General features: G+C 46.7%; 1 pseudogene; it reads left to right on the forward strand.

Annotated features, from left to right (window-relative positions):
- Positions 1–1104: 1104 nt before the first annotated feature.
- LOC142589114 (U2 spliceosomal RNA) lies at positions 1105–1283 on the forward strand (annotated as a pseudogene).
- Positions 1284–25653: the final 24370 nt, after the last annotated feature.

The raw sequence follows: 25653 nt of genomic DNA on the forward strand, positions 1-25653 counted from the left end.
AGTATGTGGCATAGCCAGTTTTTTACGCGACCACACGACCGCGGTACGCGAGCAATGGGAGGCGTGCGGATCGAGCCTAAATCGGCCTTTAGATTATGGTGATTTTACGGAGGCGTAGGAAAGCACGCGCAATGTATACAGTGATAGTGTGCATTCGCGCTGGATGTACTTTAGTGATATTTGCCGCAAGTGTTGACAGAAGCATTCTGCGTTGACTAGTGCAAATAATATATCATACTTTTTCAGTGCCACTGTAAGAATACTGCAATCAAAGACATGCAGAAGATGGGTACGACAGACGACAATATGCAAGGTGTTATGAAAAGCGGAACTTTTCACGAAAGCTCGAAATTGAAGATCCTGTAGATTCTCTTGATGTGACTGGGGGATTGCTTGACGGCACCGATCTAAGCGAGGTCTTACTGCCGCACGACATTTTCTTTTACTGCAACCCCAGTTACACGCCCTGCTTTCGTGTTCGCGCCCGCCATTCCCCCGTTTGGTATAGCCTTATTTTGCACTAAACCAGCTAGCCGTGCAGAAGGTATTAGTTAATTTATTAAATGTGAAAGCCTTAACTGGCCCGTACCACCTATGTCGTTCAGATACACACCTAGTCCAGTCCAATGGTATGAAACTATCGTCATCAGGAATGCCTCATACCCAACTAAGCAACAAAAACATGTAACGATTCATCCCTCTTCTAATGTACAGGCTACAAACACGCGGAAAATTGAAGCGTACAGTGGAAACATTCACTGGAATCAAGCATACTACGTACAGAAACGCGGAGTCTAGTCGAGAGGTACAAAAAAAGAAAGCATGAGTCATTCCCCTTAGTGACGGCGGATGACCAACGAAGCTGCTTAGCACACGACACAGACGTAACACACAATTTTTAACAAATATACGATCTCAATTACCGTCATTTTTCTATACATTCGCGTGGACGACGGGACCGCCGCCCCGCAGAGGCGGAGGAAAGTAGCTAAGCGTGACGTTTCAACCGAACCGCCACTGCCACCACGACAGAGCGGAAGCAAAGGAAAGTAGAAACGCGAGCCCTTGGAACACCGACAAAGAAACGACGGTGCGACCTTAGACATGGCGGACGCGGGTCAAAGTGTAGTACCTGTTCTTATCAGATTAATATTTCATATGGTTGCATGTCGAGCCGCGATATTAAACTAAATTTTGCACGCTGGCAGAGTGCTTGAAGCCTACTTCACCTACGTCACGTGTGGGCTCGTTATTTCGCGCTCTTCGGGATCGGCCCATTGTGTTTTTTCATGCAGAATAAAAATGCACCGAACCCTAGCCATAAACAGCTTCACTGTAAGATGTCATGTCACCTTCTCAGCGCCTCATGCCCCCGTAAACAATGGCTCATACCTCCGTAAGCAACCAAAAAATGCATTAGCTCATACTACCGTAAGACAGAGGATACAAGCGCTCAGCAAAGTGAAGTTAACCATTTATACATTTATTGAACATACAACACACCGAGCAGTATACGTCTCGATGCCCTGCAGACCGGATGCAACTTAAAGTGCCAAACAAACGTCGTTGGTGCGAGTCCGACCCCGCTATACGAGCGGGCGAAGCCGAAATTGAGCGTCGAAAACTATTCTAAGAAACCGAACTGCGAAAGCAGCGACACGACGATGCGAGACGACGCAGTACAATGTGTGCAGTAGGCTTTCACCTTCACGTGTTAAAGGAGTGTAACATCCTGCCGTACTTTTTTTGTTTAGTGGGTCCTTCATCATGGGCAGTGTTCTGCGACGGCGGCTCCACAACTTGTGTCTTATCTTCATTGCTACAGGCTTTGCATGATTTGTAGGTTACTGTTTGCGAAAATTTCTAATGCTTTTAGAAGTCCGGCCATGTTTTTCGGGGCCGGCAGGGCATTTTCCTGCCATGTAATGCGAATCGGTACAATAAAAAACTTCTAGCACTGGTGGCACGCGCGGCTTTTCTATGACTACTTGCATGGTGGCGCCTCACCTCTCCTTTTCATGCGTGTCTTATTCCACACTATAAAATACAAATATATACACTTCTGCGTATGAGGAACGTGGTTTTCGCCATTATAAGCTCCCACTCATTCCTTTTACTATTTTCGAGGAATATGAGGGACCTCGAAAGGGCGAATCAGCGCACATTTTCATAGAGTTATGGTCGGCCACAGTCCCATGCACTTCTTTAGACTCATTGGCGTCAGACCAAACCTCATGAGTTTAGATGCCGGTCGGTTATCGGTCCGAAATTTGTTGTGGCACTCTTAAAGTTCGTCTCGTAAATTACCTACCCTGCAACGTTCGCTGTGAGGGTCTTCAGAACGCCGCTACGAAATACAAACTTGTTTGTGTCTGCGGGGCTAAATTCTTAGACTTGAATATTTCCTGACAGCTCAACACGCGTCTAGAAACGCCGTAGTTATATTTGAATAACACAATATGTGGAGTAATGGCTTTATCCGCGTGGCAATCTAAAGCACAAAAACGGAATATAAAGGAAAGCTGTTATGTTCCTCGTGTTTCAAACTGTCAACTATTTCGCATATTTTTTAGCATCCCATTAAACATCTGAAAGAATGCAACAGAAAAAGGCACACACGCAAGCAAACATGTTTTGCCAAGAATATGGTAAATGCCGCAAGGAATATTTAGGAGCTCCTGACTTGATGAAAGTTTAAACAAAGCCGAACTGCTCTAAATTGGCAATTGGAGTTCGTACAAAAGAAATATTACGCATTTTACGCTCCCTTCAACATTTTCGCTTACCCGCTGATCATAGAACTTATGCATTTTCCACTCACCGATTTATATTATTTACGGTACATACATTTACAGAGAGACACGGGATAAAAGATCAGACAAGACAGTCTTGACCGTATCTATGATGAACCACCCACCAGTTCGCCAGCAACCATCAGCAGTAATTCTGCCCTAAAAACACTCTCGCCATAGCGGAATGCCACAGTGGAACACTTTGCTTCCTCGTGCTTCCGCGGGTGGCGCTGCATGTACCTGCGGTAACGTGCTCCCTCTGTGGAGTTTAATTCCTCCAGTACCGTATGTTCACTCAAAAGAGCAGTGTCACAAAATTTCATGTCGAAATACCTGGCAGATTTTTTGCAGCATGCTTTAGGTGCAAGCTATGAAGTATTATTATCAAATGCAGCTGTGAGCTCATTTATTTTTAAAGCCTAGGCTAGCGACATAATTGGAAATACCAGCATCTTCAGCGCAGGTTCTATTAATAAACAATACTAAGTCACTACCTTTTTTTGAATTGTGACTCCACTGGCTTGCCTCGCCTTTCTGAAGACGTTCCAACTCTATTTTAATTGGGTGCATTGAGCTCACTACGCACGAAGCTTGCGCGCCAACTTCGTAACATTTAGGGGCTACCTGCTGGCAAAGCTGGTGGCAGTCTCCTGTGACAATATTCCTTACTACAAAGCATTCGAATTATTGCTCATCGCGTCATTGTTATTGACGAATGAACACGTATCATAAAGGTATAGCTCATTACCGATTCTGTTGCTGCTAACGCCCTACGCTAGTAGTTAGGCGGAGTACATAAATTGCAGTATTATGGCAAATTTGTCAAATCGCGCCGACGCGCGTCTGGGCACCCTGTTGCACCGTTTTGTCGAATCATCCTCGGCTGAGGAAGCCTTAGGGATATTTGCTGAATTCGCCCTTAAACAGCGAAGCTGCTAGCTTCTAGTTGATCGGAAAATTTCGGTCAGGCCTCAGACGGCCGCTGGAAAAGGAGTTTGTGTTGTAATTGTCGCGTTACAGAATTATGCTTTGTCGTATATTCGCATTACAATCCTACGCTATCACGTCTGCAGATTGCCTCAACCTGAATACTTGACAGCGTAAGATCGTAATTGTAGACAGACACCTTCGTCACGTACGTGCGTGCGCGACCAACGTTCGCACGCTATGTATCCGTCCTTGATGAAGCTCTGCCCATTGTATCTGCCGCAATGCGCGTGCTGCCACCGTAATCAACATGAAGACGATTACTCGACGGACGGACGGACGGGCGGATAGATGGATGAATTGATGGATGAATGGATGCTATGAGCGTTCCCTTCGGAACGGCGTGGTGGGTTCCCCACCAAGCTGTCCAAAAACTAAACCGCCACCACGCGGCCGCGGCAACAGAGGCAGACCTCAAACGGCAGCTGGAACAGGGCTTTGTCTTTCATTTACCGCGTAATAAATTGACGTTTTCTCGTACATTGTTATTACAGTCCGAATCTGCCATGTCTGCAGCATGTGTGTAACTTGCAGTTTACCCATTTTTGTGAGGCAATTTATACATTCATTTAGTTCAGGTAGGCACTTACGCTTGGTCGAGGGCCTAGAATATTGAGGATTATGCTGCACTTCCGCACACGTGCGTGCGCGCGTAACGTACGTCACTTGCGGTGCTGGTGCTTGTGTAACGCCTTCTAACCTTTTCTGGGCTGGTGGTACTTGTCTAACGTCGGCAATAGCTTCGCTGTACATCCATCTTCGCCGGGTAGAGTGGAGGCGGATTTCTTTTTTTTTTTTTGCATGCTCTCTGCGACACTGCGTCATCAGCTTTCGCAACCAGCGATATTTCCTCTGTACACCTCTCCGGTTACCTAATATTCCGTCCATGGTTAGAAGTTTCCAGACACGCTAAAGCTCTCTAGTTCTGGGATTATGTTTAATTGTTGACTGCTCCGGAACGAAGCATTACCATAGGGGACCAATGTATAGATTTCTAAACATACTCGGAGAGGAACATGAGCACATAATATATGGTATACGACGCACCAGGGGGCGCCACAAGCCTGCGCGGGCACGTGATCATCACTGTTTCCTAGCATGAATTTTACGTCACGTGTAACCAGGTGCTCTTCGAAATGGAAACCGTGAGTCGTCGTAACGTGCGAGCGTGTACACAGCTACACATGCACTAGCCGCGCTCTTGAGCTCACGAACTACTTATTTGACGGCATTTCAGAGCCCCCTGCCCCCGCCCCAAGAAAAATATTGGCCGCACTCCTTTAAAACTGTCTCCCATTTTTTAAAAACATCCTCAATGAAAAATATTACTAATATATTCAATTTGACATTTCCGATGATGCTTTTGCCAGCGAAGGCTGTACTGTTCATCGGACAAACATTTTGCGAAGTCAAAGTGTTAAAGCAGAGAAGCGTGATATACCTACGAAGAAACTGGACATCCTTGTGTAGGACTTCAGTTGTTAAATAAATATAGGCTGAAGGAATGAAATAAGTATTGCGCTCTTTTGCTGTTAGCCCTAACACTTCCGGGGCACCTCCTTATTTTAGCGTACGCGCACATTAGCTTTTCACAGGCGTCTGCTAGTAGGACAAAAACACAGTACTCACCACAGGGACTCAGTGGTTATGAAGCTGAGCTTCTTCTGATCATGTTCTCGGGGGTTCAATCACTGCCCTCCGCGGTAGCGTTCCGCTGGTGGCGGATTGGAAAAATGCCCGTACACTTATGCCAATGGTTAACCTTCAGGGACACGATGACCAGGGTGTCGATATTGTCTTCATCAGTCGGTTACCGCTATAAGGTAATTCTCAGATGCGCTCCTCTTCACTAGAAAGTTGGGAGGCTATAGTTTGGGCGTAATTATGTGTCACGTCCCCCAATATTGATAAAGTGCCCGTAAAGATCACATTCGCGGGCGAACAAGCTTAGTGGGAAGTAATACCCGCACATCTTTGCGAAACTACCCTAATGAAGGTAGACAAACTTTTCCATCTCTTCCGGAAGACATTGTTCACACCTGTACTGACACGGCCGTTGAGTTGAAGGAGCTTCTTGCCATCTGAGCTACCTACTCCAAGAATCCTACTGTTAGCCTACTGGAATTACAGACGGTACTGCATAAACTACTACGGGACCGTACTGCGGCTTCCAGCATCATTATTAGCCAAATGCGGAAACATTTGCCCCTTCTAGGCATCATCACGGTTAGCTAGCACACAACAAAAACAAGGGAGGGTATCGAAGGAGGGAAGGGGCCGATTTACTCTTCAAAGTGTTCTTTTACTGTCGCAAAATGTCGAGTGGAGTGGAATGCATTGTTCACTCCGTCAGCAAAGAGAGAGTGAAATGTGCTTTTCACTCTGCCTTTCTGAGAGAGAGCAGAATGCCCGCTCTACTGTTGCGGAAATAGAGAACAAAACATGGCGTAAGCTTCTGCTTCAACAGTAGGAAACTGGCCCCGAACATGGCGATGTGTCACTCACGTTCGCTCAGCAAAGAACGCACCGTTTAGATTTTAAGAGAACAGGCAGCCACAGTTCAAAGGAACGCGGAGCCAGCTCTCTGCTTTTTCATTCGGAGTTGCCCCAACTCGCGCGTGCACAAGATCACGGAAGAGCACAGCATTAGAGTAAAGTTACATGGGAGTTCCATCCAGCAAGCAACAACGAAGGTCGTCCAAGGGAGATTGTATGCCAGCCATCTCGCGTCGCCGCGAAAGCAGGATAGTCGTTCGTCATTCGTTGGATATAACAAATCCTCCACGGTAAGTGAATTCAAACTTGCGCGCACATTATCCGTACATAACATGCAATCGCTAGGAAGTCGTCGCGACGTTTAGCCGACACGATTGACAACAGACTACCAAAGCGCGCTGCGTCTCTCGATGTCAATCGAAAAATCCAGTCGACGTAATGATTGCATGTAACTGCATGTAATTTTACCACTTGCCGCTATCCGTGAGAACTTTGAAAATTGCAAGAGGTCCCAGAACCATGAGATGTTCAATAAGACGTGAGGCGAGAGGTCGCTTAAAATGGTTTGTTCACCATCCCATGATTGCGAGCCTATGCGGAGAGTACTTAGCGTGCGTTCGAATTTATTCAGTTTGGCAGTCTACTGTGTACGGAATGCAGTTGAAAAAAGGAGTCGCATAACAGAAGGCGTCTTTTTGCTGGCGGCTGGATTTCGTTATATATAAGCCGAGCACTTGACGGTCTATCGTCCATGGGTAATCTGCGAGCACTGAAGTTACGTGCAGCGCCAGTGTTAGTTAGAAACTTTGCCGCAGGATTCAGCTGCATGCTGAAAGAGGTCAGTTTGGGGCGTTATATTTAATTTACTGAAAACTCACGAGAAGAAAGGGGTTAACCGACGGGCCCGATTTTTATTAGTCATATCATAAGAAGCCAACAAACTCTGACACTAAGGACAACATAGGGGAAATTACTTGTGCTTAATAATTCAAATGAAGAAACGATAAATTAATGAAAATTAATGTGGATGAAAAAACAATTTGCCGCAGGTCGGAACCTAACCCACAACCTTCGCATTTCGCGTGCGGTGCTCTACCAATAGAGCTACCGCGGCAGCGTTTCCCCATCCACTTTCTTGGGTATTTAGGTGTCCTAGTAAGACCCTGGTAGTGTTAGCCAGCGCCACCACTCACAGACCTTGGCGGCAGACGTGGAACGTCCTTTTTGCCACAGGCGTGACGAGAACGTGATCTTTTTGGGCGAAGGCAACTGGTCAATAAATCCACACTTGCTACCTGAAGGCAGCAATGTTGCAACACTGATGTTGCAACATATCCTTAATCATGTAAAAGCCCCTTAGTTTAATGGCTTCAGCAGACATGATTTTTATAACACAAAATAAAGAAAGCATTTTTGCACATACTAAATTTCGGGACTTTACATAGCTTGAATTTATGATTTATTAATGATTTAGTATGGTTAATAATTTATGATTTGCTTCATTGTTTGTCTTTTTCGTGTACTTACCTGCCTTTTCTTATGCTTATGTCTCCTTTGATGCATCATATTCATTACATCTGGTTTTTCGTTCACATCTGAAGCCATGTTATACTTTAGTTAAATTACATTTTCAACTAGTCACAATAATTTATTATGTTATTATGCAAGCTGCTCCGTAGAAGTATACCATTCTTGTTGTAATGGGAATGAAAAGCTACCATATATTACAAGAAATTTGGTACACAACTTTTCAATGCCAATGCTCCTTGTAGTTTTATTTTCATTTACTACACAGTAGATAATATGGTAAATTTAATTTTATTCATTTCTGAGAAAGTGTAAGAGATCAGTCCCAACAGCATCAGGAAAAAACTTTCGTAAGCAGGCCAACTGAATAGGAAATATGATACGCCTCTGTACCGGTTTGAGACCGGGCAGGATATTGCTGCAGAAGCACCACAAGACACACTTAGAAGCAATCGGGAGCTTTGCCTATGCCTGAATGGTTTGCCCATGCCTGAATAACTTTATGTGAAATATAAGCAAAGCTAGCTAGAACTGCGGCCTCAGATGAGAATATACAACGCATTTCTGAATGCACTGTACTCTCCGTCAGGAACATCCATACGCTGTAGAGGGCGTTATCAAACGAGCTGCTGTCTTAGAACATCGCACAGAAAAAGAGCTCCTTGCACAATTTATCTACGTTACCAGCCTTATTCGCAGCAGCTCAACTGGTAACTTCTGCCATATACCTGCATGCGTTTTGTGCCAGAAATGCGTTTGCTGGCCAGTAATGTGGCGCATATTTCTCTTCGATCACCGTGGTAATACTTTGTGCGTGTGCACAAGCTTGTTCTATGTTTAACTTTCCATCGAATACTTTACTTTTGAGAACGTGGAGCCAAATAAAATAAAGAATATTTCTACATTGTAATACTGATGTAAGCTTAGAGAATATGCGTATGTTTTATTACAAGATCTGCTGTAAAGTTCATGCGGATCATTGTAATCTGATTTTATGTGTTTGTCCGTATGTTTTTCAGATTATTATTCAGTTTGTATAGTGACTGATCAGTAAAGATTTTGACCTTTTAACAGAGAAAATGTTTCATTTGACTAACTCGGCGACGACAGACTTCATCGTATTCAAGAAGCATAAGTACAGGAGCTGTTTATGAAGGAATCTAATATTCCCCACATGTAAGTACTGCATATACCTTGTAACATGACCATGACTCTACATCGTGCTTTCACACTGTTGGGAAGAGTACTAGCGCTCTATGTTGAAGGATTACAAGAACTCTGCTTGGAGGTGTAGAAGTACTCGGTTTGGAGGAGTAGAAGCAATCGGTTTAGGGCAGTACTATTAGTCTTGTGGGGAAAGTATTCGCCCTCTGCGGAAGAGTACTAGCACTCCCTTGCAGTGGAGTAATAAATCTGTCAGGAGGAGTGCTTCTACTCTGTCTCAAAGAGGGTCGATCTACTCTCAAAAGGAGGCTGAAATATGCGACAAGAAGTTACTGCCTCTAAGAGAGTGCCCGGAACTCTTTTTCCTTTTAGAGTGCACGTGTTGCATTGAAATATATGGAAAGCAGAAGGGGCTCATAAAATGCCAAAAGGCAGCAAGATGAGAAGTGACCCTTTCTTGTGTACTCATATAGAGAAAAAAAAACAAGTCAAACTAAAGTTCAGACCCGCATCGGCTGCCCCCAATAAACATTCTCCCACGTCATTACTATTCTTCAAACTTCTGCAGAGAAGAAACATCGCCAGCGTATCGTATCAACAAGAAATAAAGGGGAGATCGGAATAATGCATGAAGGGGGCGCGGGCAGCACTAGAGACTGCAATATTTCATCTCAACGAAATGACAAGGAACTGAACGTTCACTATAGTAGTATATGTGACCCCATCACGTCTCTCTGGCTTGTCAAAAGAGCCTCCATTTCATCGGACGCGTAACGGGAAAAGCGACATCGTTGCTATGCTGTGCCGCACTCTCCCCAGTGGGTCTCATGTTTGAAATGATTATATGAAATGCATTTCCGAAATGCACTTTTCAATTCAATCTTATACATGCATCATTGGTGAAGGCGTTTCCGTTCCCTTAAGGTTCTTTATCATGAGCTCTCTGGCGTTAGCTCAAGACGTTGTTTGCAGCCGCCTGGGGTAATAAGGTATGTTATTAGCCCAGCCACAATGGACACCTTTCGCACATCGAAATTTTGGTTTGCAAAGCGAAATTACAGTAGGCGAGTTTTTGCTGAACAAGATCCACTGTATTATGTTTTATACGCCTCATGTATATATATATATATATATATATATATATATATATATATATATATATATATATATATATATATATATATATATATATATATATATATATATATATATATATATATATATATATATATAGTTGCGTTATTTCAATTCGAATGTACAAATAACTGCCTCTATGCTGCCTTGGGTGTCTTTGGTTTGTGCCTTCTTATAACATAGTAATTAGTAATACAAGTCAGGCCCATCGGTTCCCTTTCTTCTTGTTCAGTACATTACGAGGCTCTCGCATCCGGCAACATTGTTGCGTTCAGGTAGCACGTGTGGGTTTATTGAATAGTTGCCGTCACGCAAATAGATCACGTACATGTGACGACTACGGCAAAAAGGATGTTCCTCATCCGCCGCTAACGTTAGTAAGTGGTGGCGCTGGCTCACACTCCCAGGCAAGATTACTGTATATGCTCCCTATGGGAGCAGGGAGCAGAATTGCGCGAAGGTCTGCCATCCTGCCCTCCGTCGCGTCCATGCTAAGCACGAAAACCACTCCTCTGGAAAGAAAGAAGCGGCGTGGCCCCGCGGTCGAGTGCGCTTGCTCGTTCATTCCGCATTGTTCGCGGCAAGAAGACTTTCCCGTGAACTAACGAAGGAAACGCGAAAACAGAACAAATTCAGATAAAATAGAGGCTACAAGTGGTTCGTTACGAGTCAGTATCGGCAGACATATTTTAGTATAAGAATAATTGAACAGACACTGCACCTATGGATTGAGTGGTTTCGAAAAATAGCTCGTTGCGCGTAGTTTTTGATAAAATAGGCAACATAAGCAAAAAACGATTGTGAATAAATAAAGAGCCACAACCTAACTGTGGTCGTGCTTTATAAATAACACAAGCTAAATAGAACTTTCCGCAGACTGAGGTAGGCCTGGAATAATAGACGCTAAATACGGCTTCAAATTTTATAATATTGACTTTAATAGACTACGCCGGACTGCATCAACTGTAGTATGCTGCCCTGCTATATCTTTGAGTTGAATCTTTCGTTACGTATTCAAACGCGCATATTTGCATCTTTTTCCGGTAAAGTTTTTTCACCCGCTAACCAGCTGTTACATAGCGCGAGAGGAGCCATATATGTTGTGAATATCATCGCCTATTGGCATCGAAAATATTGCTTTTCAGATTTATACTTTCTCGACATGATCAGATTGCGTGCGTGAGGCGAATGGGTTTGTGCATTGTGAAACATATCGTTACGCTGAAATAAATAACGAGTGATATTGGACAGCCCGTGAACTCTGCCCGCCGTACCGACTTCGACGTGCGACAGTCATTGTGCTTCGAGTGTTATTTGTTTTGCTTGGCACATTTTTGCCAAGAGAGGCAGTCTATTTTGTGCTATGAAAATACATGACAAAGCGGGTGAGAGAAGAAACTCGTTTTTAACATGATTCTGGTATACTCAGATTCATAGGTCAAAGATATCGCCCGACCTTGTTCTTCACTTTCAACACTGAAAATGGCAATGTATTGAGATAAGACGCCAAAATTACGAAATTCTGAGACGTATCGTATGGAAATGAGAAGCAGGGTACACTAATCTTGACGCTGCGCCGTAGGGTAACAAAAAGAATGCCCATCCAAATTGCACTAAACAACACACCAACACGTCACATCCGACACTGGCGTGGCAGAGGCTGCAGAGGCACAGACAGAAGCTCGCGAAGGGGGTGGCGCGGCGGGCGTCAGTGCAAGCGCAGTCGTGAAGTTGGCTTTCCGTTAAAACTGAGCTTCGTGATCAGATTCGGCGAATAGGATTGCGAGACCCTATCAGACTCGTCAATCAGACGCGCAACTCGGCTCCCTGAGGGGCTTCCTGAAGGGCGCAGTATCCCGACTTGGAGGGTTTGTTTAGGTAGCAAAAACATAAATACCCGAGAAATTGAATCAGAAAACGGCGCCGGAGCGGTAGCTCAATTGGTACGAGCATCGCACGCGTAAGGCGAAGACATGGGTTCATATCGCGCCTGCGGCCAGTAGTTTTTTGAGACTTTCATTCACATTAACCTCGAAGGTGGTCAATATTCAGTGACTCGAAGGCTGCACTGCAATCTTTGCTATCGGCCCTGCGGCGCGGACCACACGAACAACTGGTATTTGAGATTAGAGAACTCATTCATACCTTAACTGAGAAAGGACACCACGTGACATTTCAGTGGCTTCCAAGTCACTGCGGAGTCATAGGGAATGAACACGCTGACAACGCTGCTCGGTCGGCTCTTCAAGGGGACGAAGAGGAGCCGATACCGTTATCAAGGACAGATGCCGCTCGAAAACTTCGAATGATCAGCCGTGACATCACGTTCTCCTTGTGGAACGCTGGAAGTTTTCACGACTACCGACTCCACAATCTTTACTACTCTCTACGCCTGTGTATTCCAGCTGGACTCTGCCGTCGCGAAGCTACCCTGCTTTGTCGACTATGGCTAGGGGTGGCTTTCACGAAGTCTTTCGCTTGCCGAATTGGATGGGCGGACGACGCCACGTGTGAGGACTGTGGTAACGAGGAGACTTTTCAACACCTTCTTTGTGACTGTCCTCGATATAATTTACAGAGACAATCACTCGCAACCGCGATAGCGCGCTTTGACCAAAGACCTCTCACAGAGGAACTTATTTTACAATACCGCCATCACAAGCCATCGCAGCAGAGGGCGACGAGGGCACTGTTGCGGTTTTTGAGGGCGACAGGATTGGACAGGCGGCTGTAGCCTGAACAAATGTTGATAGTGTGGCAAGTGTCACTGTGCTGTGCGATGACAGTATTCGGTGCCAGTGACCGATGGTGACTGTGTGTCTAGGCTCCTTCCTTTCCTTATCTCTACTTTGTTACCACTTTACCTCCCCCTCCCCTCTCTCCCCAGTGTAGGGTAGCCAACCGGATCTTTTTCTCTGGTTAACCTCCCTGCCTTTCCCTTTTCCTCTCTCTCTCTCTCTCTCTCTCTCTCATTCACATTATTTTATCACTTGTTTAATTCAATTATGAAGTACAAGTGCATTGTGTTGGCCTTGGTGTCTTTGGCTGTTGGCTTTTTATGCTATGATTATAATAAAAATCGGGCCCCTCAGTTCCATTTCTTCTCGTTCATTACAATACAGATGTCTCGAATCCGGCAACATTGATGCCTTCAAGTAGCATGTGTGAGTTTATCGACCAGTTACCGTCACCCAAATAGACCACGCACTCGTGAGGCCTGCGGCAGAAAATATGTTGCGTATCCGCCGCGGAGGTTTGTGAAAGGTGGCGCTGCCTCCAGCACTCCCAGGGCTCATTGTAGTAGTAAAAACACAAATACAGCAGAAAGTGGACGCCAGAACGGCGCCGCAGTAACTGAATTGGTGAGAGTATCACACGCGTAATGCGAAGACGTGGGTTCATATGGTGCACGCGGCCAGGTGTTTCTTCATCCAATTTCATTCACATTAGTAATCATATTTAATTGAATTCGTAAGTACAAGTAATTGCCCGTAAGTTGTCCATCTCGGCTTCTTATGCCATGACAAATAATAAAAATCTGAGCACTAGGTTACCTTTCTTCTCGTTCGTATATATATATATATATATATATATATATATATATATATATATATATATATATATATATATATATATATATATATATATATATATATATATATACGGATGTATGTATGTATAGAGACGTGCCCTTGTTTTTTGGGTCCGGGTGGCCGTTTGTCACCGAAGCTTGTGTAATCTGATTGCATCTACGCGTGACGCGACTAGTGTAGAATTTTGTGAAAGACACGCGCCTCCCAGTGATTACTCTGGAACATTCGCCGACTGACGTATCACAGCCAACGCACTTCACCCGCTGATGTGATTATCGGCGATATTCGACTGCGTTCGCCGCTATCGTTGTGGTTTAAGTGTAGCCTGTTTTTGTGGGTACAGGTTCGCCCAATGAAAGTTAGTTTTGTCTTTCACAATATTGCTGCTAGGTTCCTTGACCTCACTAACACGAGACATCTGGTGGAGGTGCTTTTCGTTCATGTTCCGGACGCCCCCTACAAGCCGTGATCCAAGCCCGAACCGTGAACAGAACACCAACGTAGTTGCGGACCATGGAACAAGCCACCGTCTACAACAGCTGCCGCCGGAGCTGGGACTTGTACCTGAGAAGACCAAGAAGATTGTGGCCAAGACAACCACAATGGCAGCCCCAGTGTCACCCATCATGCTTCAACAACCCAGACAGCCCCCTTGCCTTCCGTGGAGCTACGTCGGAGGATCCGAAAACCTGACTCGAAACCTTCGAATGAATCGCGACCTTCAACAACTGGACCTCTGAGGATAAGCTGCGACATGTGTACTGCCAATTGGAATATGCCGCGAGGACATGGTTTGAGAACCGGGATTCCGCTCTTACAACATGGGACCTATTCCGAAGTAGTTCACGAGCGTTGCCCGAAAAGAAAGGGCCGAAGTTCTGCTGGAAACCCGAAGCCAACTGCCCGATGAGACCATCGCCATCTTCACGGAAGAGATGACTCGTCTTTTCCGGCACGCCGACTCGGAAACGTCCGAAGAGAAAAAAGTGCGGTTCTTGATGCGAGGCGTAAAGCAAGAACTTTTCGCCGGACTGATCCGAAAGCCACAGAAGACCGTAACTGAGTTATTAACAGAGGCAACGACGAATGAGAACAATCTAGAAATGCGCACTAGGCAATATAACCGTCAAGTGCTCACGCCGCAGTGCGCCATCCAAGCACTTGGCTCCAGTGATTTCCAAGAGACCGTCACGGCCATTGTACGCGAAGAACTGCGCATGATGTTTCCTTCGTTGCAATCTCAGGTGTGTTCAGTCACAGACATCGTCAGGGACTAACTTTGACGGTCACTGGGCGTTATGGATATGCAGCCCAAATTGTCGCTTCCTGTGCTAGAAGCGATGACCTACGCCGCCGTCACCCGTAGTCAAGGTCCCCCTCTCCGCCCACGCAAGGGCCCTGTAACGCCGCAATTCCGTCATCCACCGTCGCCGCCGCCAGCACGCCCACCGTCGCCTAGCGCAGCTACGGGAGGAAGACGGACATTTGGCGTGCCCCCGACCACCGCCCAATCTGCTATGACTGCGGATAAGCCACACATATCTACCGCCGATGCCCATACCACGAAATGGGCCTACGAGGTTTTGCCATCAACGCTTCGCGCCCGCGGAAAGGTGAACGCGCTCGCGATATCGCCGACTACTTCGCCGCTACACAGTGGAGCTCTTGACGACCATCCCGTTCGCCATCACCAGGCCGTTACCCGTCGCCAGAGCACCGTCGATACGCTGGTCCAGCCCGGGGCCACTCTGCAAGCCTATATCCGGAAAACTAAAATCAGCAACCGATGGAGGTACGGTTGCTGTTCATCGAACAGACCAAGATCCTCCACCGCCGCCGAATACGCCGAAGGACTAGCTCGACGACATAACAACGACACGCCACCGTCCCGACAAAGTCTAGAAGCACAGAATGCGCCGTCGAAGGACGACCTAACAACGCCACGTACCAGCCATAGGTCATCGCGACGCAGCCGTGATCCGACGCGAAAACCTAATTGTAATGCAAGACAAAGAACCACTGACTTCGACGTGCTTCTCGACGGCCACGCAGTCACAGCCTTTGTAGACGCAGGTACCGATTACTCAGTCGGAGAGTCGTGACACATTGCCGCCCAGTTGAAGAAAACTAAGACTGTAAAAAACTAAAACTAAGACTAAAACTAAAACTAAGAAAAGAGCAGATTGGGTGAGGGAACAAACGCGAGTTAATGATATCTTAGTTGAAATCAAGAAAAAGAAATGGACATGGGCAGGACACGTAATGAGGAGGGAAGATAACCGATGGTCATTAAGAGTTACGGAATGGATTCCAAGGGAAGGAAAGCGTAGCAGAGGGCGGCAGAAAGTTAGGTGGACGGATGATATTAGGAAGTTTGCAGGGACAACATGGCCACAATTAGCACATGACCGGGGTAGTTGGAGAAGTATGGGAGAGGCCTTTGCCCTGCAGTGGGCATAACCAGGCTGATGATGATGATGATGATGATGATGATGAAGACTGTATGGAAAGGCCGTCAAAGTCGGACCGCTGGAGGACGCCTCATTGCGCCTACTCGAATCTGCAGGGTAAGAATTACCGTTCATTACCTTCGTTATCCTTTAACTGTGTTCACGAGACGTCATTCTCGACAGGGACTTCCTGAACCACCACGGAGCAATCATCGACCTGTGTTACCGCCGCGTTACCGCCGAAGAGCTCTCGTATTCACCACGCCTTAAGTGTGCTCGAAGATCAAGAGAGCATCCCGCCGCACTCCAGCATTATTATTTAGGTCGGCACCGAAACACCTGCTGATGTGGAAGGCGTCATCGAGGGTGACCAACGTGTACTATTCGACCGTGAAATTTGTGTCGCAAGAGGGATCGTTGGACAACATGGAGGAAAAACGCAGGTGTTGCTGTCAAACTTCAGCTAGGAGTTCAGGCACGTCAACAAAGGCAGGACAATCACTTACATCGAGGAAATTGTCGAAACCAGCAATGCGTTTACCCTCTCGGAATATGCCGTATCTACCCTGACGAACATAGCTCCCGAACAAGACTTCGGCATAAATCCAAGTCTCCCCACGAGTAAGCAGCAACAGCTCAGAAGTGTTCTCCGAAGATACAAAGAGTGCTTCTCGAAGCCATCGAGGATTCGACGAGCAGCAGTCGCAAAGCATCGCATAATAACTGGTGAGTGCGCTCGACCACTCCACCAGAGCCCTCAGCGAGTTTCGACGCGAGAATGTGACGCTATTAGGCAACAAGTCGACCAAATGCTTCACGAGGACATCATCCAGCCATCGAAAAGACCGTGACCATCTCCTGTAGTCTTCGTGAAGAAAAAGGACGGAACCCTACGTTTCTGCGTTGATTATCGTCGACGGAACAAGATTACGAAGAAGGCCGTGCACCCCCTTTCACAGATGGACAACTCACTGGATCGGCTCTGCAACGCTAAACACTTCTTATCGATGGACCTCAAGTCTGGCTACTGGAAAATAGTAGTCGATGAGAGATAGCGCGAGAAGGCCGCCCTCATCACTCCAGATGGCCTCTAAGAGCTCAGGGCCATGCCATTCGGACTGTCCTCGGCGTCTGCAACGTTTCAGCGCGTCATGGACACGGTGTTACTAAAATTGAAATGGTAGACGTGTCTTGTTTATTCGCACGATGGCGTTGTGTCCCCCAGAAATGTGGACGATCACCCTAGGCGGCTTGCGACAGTATTAGAGGCCATCAAGTCATCAGGGCTCACTCTGAAGCCGGAAAAGTGCCGCTTCGCTTACAATGAGCTTCTGTTCGTAGGCCACATCATCAGCAAATCTGCAGTCCGCCCCAACCCGCAGAAAACAAATGCCATCGCAATGTTCCCGCAGCCCGTCGACAAGAACGCTATGCGTAGGTTTCTTGGCATGTGTGCCTACTATAGGCACTTTCTCAAAGACTTTTTACTCATCGCGGAGCCGCTAACGCATCTAACCAACTGTTTTGTCGAGTTCAGGTGGAAAACGCCGCAGGCCGATGCATTTCAGGAACTCAAACGACGCATGCTGTCGCCGCAGCTACTTGCACACTTCGACGAGGACGCCGATACCGAAATCCACATTCGCTCCTGTAGCCTAGGCCTCGGTGACGTCTTAGTCCCGCGGAAAGACGGATTTCAACGGGTGATGTCTTAAGCTAGCCGGTCGCTGTTAAAAGCGGAAGGCAATTATTCCAGGACTGAAAATGAATGCCTCGCCATCATTTGGGCTATAGCAAAATGCCGCCTTACCTATATGGCGATATGATCTTCAAATCGGTAAGCGGCCATCAGGCGTTGTTTTGGCTAGCTAACTTAAAGGACCCTTCAGAACGGCTGGCGCGGTGGAGCCTCAGGCTGCAAGAATATGACGTCACGGTAATATACAAGTCAGGACGAAAACACTCTGACGCCGACTGCCTATCACGCGCCTCCATCGATCCCCCGCCGCAAGACGACGAGGACGGCGCCTTCCTCTACCGCACGTCACTGAGGAGAAGAATCTTGACGTCGCTACCTATCTCCAGCGCACCGAAGAAGCCCGACAGCTCTCCCGCCTATGGATCAAGAACCAGCAGCGTACCGTCAGCCGACACTACAACCTCCGACGACGCTTCGTCGAGTACCAGCCCGGTGAGCGTGTTTGGGTTTGGACCCCAATACGTCCACGAGAACTGAGTGAGAAACTATAGCGACGTTATTTCGGGCCCTACAAGATCATCCGATGTGTTCGGTCGTGCCAGATATCATTTCGCAGTCACAGCGGCGCCGGGCACGATCTGAAGTGGTCCACGTAGTGCGTCTGAAGCCCTTTTACGCACGCTGACGAACTTCCTAATTTTTGGTTTCTTTGCTACGAGTGCATTTCTTTATTACTTTCGCTTGCTTGCCGCATCGAGTCGATGCTTTTTCAGAGGGGGGTATTGACACGTGTACTTGTCTTTATCGGGCGACACGCTTCACCGCCTAACAATTGTTATCGCACAGCGCAGGACGCGCCTGCATCTATCGGAAGTTTCTGGAATGTTTTCGATGGTTCCATCCGCTGTCTGCGACCGAAACTTGTGTAAACTCATTGCATGTGTGCGCGACACGAATAATGTAGAACTTTGTGGAAGACACACGGGACCCAGTGATTAGTCTGGAACATTCGACGATTGATGTATAAAATCCGACGCGCTTGACCCGTTGAAAAGATTTTCGACGATCGCCGACCGTGTTCGCCGCTATCGTTGTGCCATAAGTGTAGCCTGTTTTTGTGGGAACAGGTTCGCCCAATAAAAGTTAGTTTTGTCTTTCACAGTATTGCTACTGAGTTCTTCAACGTCACCACCACGTGACAATATGAAATTTAATGCCATGTCCTGTGCACACTGCAGCGGCCTACAGAGTGGTTATCTTGCAGAGTGCGTCCCTATCTTCAGTGCGAAATGTTGCTTATACTTGCTTCATGCCAAAGTCTTGCGTAAACACGCAGGGTCTACTAGCGCTTTCCCTGGTACTGCATGCAGCGCGCAGGACGTAGTAGATAGCCTTATTTTACTAATATATATCGCCGTATGCTAACTGCTTACGACGATCCAGATGACAAAGCAGGGTAAAAATGCAGCCAATGTATGGCCCTCGCGCAAGGCACAAATATAATAGCAGCCTATGAAAAAGTATACCGCACTATATTTCGCCTAGTATCTTTCATACTATTTACCAGGCTTCCTCAATAACATCCATAGTTACGCGCGTCTTGCACAACAAAACTTAGCCAACTGCACCATGTCCCGACGGTCTGCAATGGCCAGCAACAGCTGTTAGGCAGATGACGTTGCAGCTCCGTTAAAGAGACCGTGCCGCAAGGTGTTGCGGCTGAATTGGCGCAGTGTAATATTTCTGCGAAAAATCAAATGCGATTGAATTAAAGACGACTAGATTACCGACATTCAGAGACCACAAGACGGCTATAGCATTTTCGGAATCAGGCATATCAGGCTACTGACAACCAGCGCTCTGTGACCCGCTTCTGCCGGCGCTGTTTACGTAGTGCCCTCACCGTAATCATCCTCACGACAAAAACATGGCGGCCGCTTACAGACGCTGATCTATTCTGGTCTATATACTGATAAGTCTTGTTTTCCGACACGAAATGGCCCCCCTAAATCGACCTTATCTTATTACTTCGTCTTGTGACCGCTGATCATTTCGCGAAAAGTAAGGTACCATTTTATGTAAAAAGCGGGTTTTCGATTATTACCTAAACCATCTTATGACTGTATTTCTGACCCCATTTTCTGTATAGTTGTAGTTCGTCTTTAACTTTCATTTCTTTCTTTTTTCTTCATTTTAGTGCGATAGCAGTTAGATCCTCTGAATTTGTGTTGCTCGGTCTGGCCACACACAGCGCCGTGCTGAAAACGACCATTGTCGTCTGTACGTTATTCCACCCCCATAACACAGCCTCCGCATTTTCAGCCTAAGCGTCTTCATAGGGAAAAGATAACAAAATGTCGTTTTGCCAATTTTCACTTACGCACACATAGAACAGTTAGTTTTCAATGAACAACATAGCAGCTAGCAGGCAAGGCTGGTGATTCACGATTCGAGAACCAGCCACAGCGGCAATTAACAATTCCGCCGGTGCGAATTGATGAAGGGACCAGGTGTGTGCAAATGACCACAAATGGTCGTGCTGATTCGGTAACAATTCACTACCTTACTACGAGCTGCACAGGTTAGACCGTTAAATATGCTCATCCTTGGCCTCCAGCCAGCAAGTTGAGGCCACGCAGCAAGGTAGTATTGATTGCAGCACATCAATGTTCGATCGTTGCCATTAAGATCTATATTAAGTGAGCAGCGCACGAGCTCGCGCTGCAGCGCGATTCTCACGTACGTTACTGCGCGCTCATATGCATTCCATCAGTTATTTATCGGTTGCTAAATGGACAGATGGCCGCTTCTACAGTGCAGGCATAAATACTTGTCTAGCGGCATGCAGTCAACAAAGATTGCAGGAGGCCCGCCGTTTTTCGGCATGCTGAAAGACCTTACCACTAGCGGAAGCAACACTTCTGTGCCGCCTGTGGCTCGGCGTGACATTCACGAACTCTTATTCATTTCACATTGGAATCGCCGACAGCCCTACTTGCGACAGCTGCGGCTGCGAGGAGACGATTGAGCAGCTCCTTTGTGACTGTCCCCGTTACAATGTGCCAAGAAAAGTGCTCGTGACCGCGCTCGAAAAACTGGACAATCACCCCTTTACAGAGGAAAAAGCTCTAGGACACTGGTCCAGTCGGCCTTCGGCACTTAAAGCCTAAAGGTCTTTGCTGAAGTTTTTTAAGGACATGGAGAATTGTGTGGCCGTCTCTGAGTGTTGTAGCGCGTTGTGTCGCATTAGTGTGTGAGTTTTCATGCTTCCTTTTTTCCACTATTCTTCTTTCTCCTTTTATTCTATTTAACCCTTTCCCCAGCACAGGGTAGCCACCCGGTACTTACGCTGGCAAACCTCCCTGTCTTTCCCCCACTTTGTCTCCCCCCCCCCTCTGAAAGAGCGCTGCCGTGGCGGCGCGTACCGCCGTGCGCTCGAGCACTTCCGTACACATGATGTCTGCTTATCGCTGCTGTAAATTCATTTATAGCAAGCATTTGCTCGCGTTTGTGCGCCTGAATCTAGCAGCCTGCAAACCTTACCTGAAGTTCAACTTCCTACGCGACTCGCTTCAGTTGCGATTGACAGCGCGCTAAATACCCGCCATGGTTGCTCAGTGGCTATGGTGTTGGGCTGCTGAGCAACAAGTCGCGGGATCGAATCCCGGCCACGGCGGCCGCGTTTCGATGGGGGCGAAATGCGAAAACACCCGTGTGCTTATATTTAGGTGCACGTTAAAGAACCCCAGCTGGCCAAAATTTCCGGAGCCCTCCACTACAGCGTGCCTCATAATCAGAAAGTAGTTTTGGCACGTAAAACCCCAAATAAAAGAAAAGCGCGCTAAATCTTCGCCGCCTATTTCTTGAAAGGCGTACACGTATACGGCGATGCATTATTTCTTGCCTTTAGGCAGCGTGCCATCCCTGAAAAAATCTTCGGCCCCCGATATTCGCTGCGAGCCGTGGTACCACACAACCAAAGTGGCGGGTCCATATTGTAAACTTGCTTTCCGAAGCAGACAACCGAGCTTGGTACTACCCAGTTCACGACAAAGGGCGCTTTTTGGCACCATTTTCGCAGCGCACCCTGGGCAAAGCAGGAGCCCCATAGTCCACTGATAAGTGTCGCGAAAGTACAAATTCCAGTTGATTACCAACAGCACATTATTTGTAAAGTTTCGTAACAGAGGTGAAGCACTAAATTCGTCCAAACTCTTAAGGTGCTCTGCACGAACGTGTGGAGAACAAGCGGAGAATTTTCAAATGGGTGCTTAAAAAAATCTGACCTGCCACCGCCAATGGGTTCAAATTAACAATCAATTATGGAGTTTTACGTGCACAAACCGTGATCTGATTATTAGGCACACTGTAATGAGGGTCGTCGGAAATTCGGACCACCTGGTGTTCTTTAACGTGCACGAGAATCTAAGTGCACGGGTGTTTTCGCAATTCGCCCCATCTAACTGCGCCGCTGTAGACGGTATTCAATCCTGCGACCTTGTACTTAGCAGCGCTACACTATAGCCTCTAAGCAACCACGACGGGTGCGTACTACAACAAAGTGTACACGGGAACCGGTTGTGTTAACCAACGCTCTATCTTGCAATAGTAGTGATCGGCAATCTGTGGAATATGTCTTACTTTCACGAGATACAGAGACGTCACGAAATCGAATGCTGCAGAGGACGAGGAAGGTGTCGTGTGCATCGCATAACGTTCTTTATGAGAAGATGGCGGTGCATGATTGTGCAACTGCTTGTCCTCATGATCTCGAAATCTGCACCAATGGCACAAACGAGGTGTACATGGCGACCTTCAAACGTGACACATACCAACAATAGAGGATGCGGCATGAATCAGGCAGTTAGCGGGAAGCAATTTCACAAGCATCAGCAGCCTCTCCGCCCATTTACAGCATCTCGATGACAACGCCATAACGTAAATATCTTTGTACATAGTAGTTCGCTCAATTCACACTGGCCAATTACCCAAGAAATGAGCACAATATATTCGCGGGTAAGAAGTAATTTCGCGCAAATTTCGCAGCTGGCACGCCGTCCATTTTCTAAGTACGTAAATGGAGGACAAATTTAAGGCCTCTCAGTTGGACAACACCAAGCCCGCGCCTTCAATACGACTCACAGATGCTTAAAAGCTAGAAGCCTTTTATGTAGTACCGCGAGTAATAATGCGGGCTTATAGTGCACGCCAAGGATAATTCCTGCGAATTGTGATATTATTGTTGTTAAAACACCTGAATAGCGAGAGAAAAAAACATTTGTTGGACATGCGATCGAAACTTGCAAAAGATGTGAGAATAGCATTATTATTGTGTGAATTATAGAAGGAAATGTGAGTAACCGTGACCACCTCAATCTGCAACTGCCTAATAATTGAGCACACCACAAGCGTTTGGTTTACCCCGCCTTATGCAGGGCGCGGGCGGTTACCCTTCGACTTCTACAAGCCCGTGCGTACCCTAACCTCGCAGTTCTTCATGCCATATACCCTGAAAGATATCCCAGTGCGGACTGCCCTGTCTGTGGACTAAGGGCAACATTGGACCGTGTCTTGTGGGAGTGTGAAGCCATCGGCTCCTCTTTCAGCGAGGATAGGTGGGCTGCGCTCTTGGACAGCCCCGAACTCAACGCCCAAACCCTGGCCGTCCAGATAGCCCGCGATCGGGCCGTCTAGCTCGGCTTGGCGGTCCCTACGTGGGACTGGACGGGTGGCGCGGTGTCTTCCCTGCGTCTTCTCTGGACCGAAATAAAGTTACTTCACTCACTCACTCACCTAGAATTTGGTATCTGTTTGTAGCAGCCAATCAATGCCCAAGTATAACTACTACTCAGTGTGTCCTTACCACAAAACATTTTGCTTCTTAAAAACTATTCCGATCGTTTTAGGAAGAAAAAGCGCACATATTTTGTTGTCTTCAGAACGTTCGCAAAGCGCAGTATTGATCTTTGACCACCACACTGCCGCTCCCTGTTTGTCTGAAAAAGAGGAAGATTTGCTTTGTTTACGACGGTTCCGACCGTAAAGGCTCAAGGTGCCAGCGCCAACAGGCAGGTAATCAACCAAACATCGCCCGCGGGAACCCCTAAGACAACGCTTGTCAAGTGTTGGTTCGCAGAAACGTATATTTGTTTTGTGTAGTATGTTTGTTCCGTTAGAAAGTCTGATAAATGTCAAAGTGTTCTTAAAAATATCTTCAGGGAAAAGAATTGCGATTATGCTTCTTTATGCTATCAGTAATTTAGACGTTGGCCTTCCCAAAACAATTTTAGATAGAAAAGAATTCTGCTCACCCAGGGGCATTTCCTACACATCGCACAATTCTGAGGCAACGTTTAGTTCCGCCAGAAAAGTTCAATTTCCTTTCACGGATGATGTCGCTTGAGGGTTTAATTTTTTTAAAGAAATGACGCATTGCTTTTCGAAATTCCAGGTCCCCTTGTGCAGTCAGCGCGCACCGTGCAGTTTTACTTGCCATTGGTAAAACTTGATTGGCTTGTAAAAAACATCTCACAATATTATTGGTTACCGTTCATTCTAACAAATAAAATTGCCACATAATGAACAAATATGCTTATCAAATGAAAATAGAGCCACTGCTGTTTAAAATATTCGCTGGAAAGACGAAGATCAAACACTTCAATGAAGCGCAAAAAATTCGGCCGGTTGGATAGGCGCTTACATGCTATGCATAGTCAAGGAGATCGGGACTAGAATAGCCAAGGAAGGAGTGGCGGGAATAATAAAAAGATGGAACGCGAGAAAATATATGATCATTTTAGTTACAGGAGAGCGAAAGGCGATAGCATAGGTTCTCATAGGCTAGAGTCCCTTCTCAATAAAAGCATTGTTTGCAATTATAGTGAACTAGAATATATTCTAGTGGCGCGAACGGCGACGCCCAGGCACGCCGTTTCGCACTGACGCCGCGAGGTGGCGCCACTGCAACCTTTTCTAGCAAAGGTTTCAATGCATTCCGGCTATTATCTGGCGTATACCGATGTTTCTGTGCGCTTATTTAGTACGAAACGGCGATTCCTTCCTTATGGAGATTTATTTGGAGCTGCACCTACGTTAGAACGCGTTAAATTCGAAATTGAGCTTGCCTTCACGGCTGCACTAGCTGCGGAAGTGCTCACCCCTTGTAATTTACTGGCGTTAGCTGCGGCTGACATCGGACGAGTGATCGCACACTACAAAGCATCCTGGCCATGGCAGGTGCTACAGGCAGTGCATTCTGTCCAGCCGTACAGGACCCGCTTTCTTAGAGGGCAAACTCAAGTATCAGCGAGAAACTGGCGGCGCGCGGTTCCTTAGAGTGGCCGGCTGACAGGCGCGCGGGTTTTCGCTTTTCTCGTTAGCCGCGCGCGTCGGTTCAAGTACCATTTTTTTTTCTCCTTTTTTGGAAATAAAGCCTATTATTGTAGTATGAAATTCGGCATTTTCAGACCAGCATCCGCGAATTCTTCATTAAGCAGGATACCTGCATATTGTTAGGCAGCTTCGCAATTGCAAAGCTGCTCTTGAGAGCAGCTTTGAGATGTTACGTTTTTTTTTTAGACAGGTAGTGATCACAAACAAAACGTACGTTTTCGGACCTAGCCACCCGGGAATTTTTAGTGGTGTCATATCAGTGCTCTCTTTTCAAGGAACATCTGTTATAGACCATTTCTACAAGCTACGCACCAACATTATTTTCATTTGTGATGATCATGCACAACATGCAAAAAATACGAGGAGGGCAATAAAGTTGTGTTTAAGCACACGGCAAGGTTTCACGCCGGCAAATTTTA

This window comes from Dermacentor variabilis, chromosome 7 (genome assembly GCF_050947875.1).
Source record: "Dermacentor variabilis isolate Ectoservices chromosome 7, ASM5094787v1, whole genome shotgun sequence".
Classification (NCBI taxonomy): domain Eukaryota; kingdom Metazoa; phylum Arthropoda; class Arachnida; order Ixodida; family Ixodidae; genus Dermacentor; species Dermacentor variabilis.